We start from the raw sequence: 236 nt of genomic DNA, 5'->3' as shown, positions 1-236 counted from the left end.
GCTGCCTACCTGCAGCAGGCAGGGGTGCGCACGGCTGTGCTGGAGAAACGCCACGTGCTGGGCGGCGCAGCCGTCACGGAAGAGATTGTGTCAGGTATCCCTGTGCACCCCTTGTACCCCTGCCCCAGGCCAGCCCTGGGTGTGGGCACCTCCCACCACCCCACGTCTTCCAGGCTTCAAGTTCTCCCGGGCGTCCTACCTGCTCAGCCTGCTGCGGCCACAGATCTACGCTGAGC

Source organism: Fulmarus glacialis, unplaced genomic scaffold (assembly GCF_000690835.1).
Source record: "Fulmarus glacialis isolate BGI_N327 unplaced genomic scaffold, ASM69083v1 scaffold27949, whole genome shotgun sequence".
Taxonomy (NCBI): Eukaryota; Metazoa; Chordata; class Aves; order Procellariiformes; family Procellariidae; genus Fulmarus; species Fulmarus glacialis.
The sequence above is the reverse complement of the archived record's forward strand: the minus strand, read 5'-3'. Positions refer to the sequence as shown.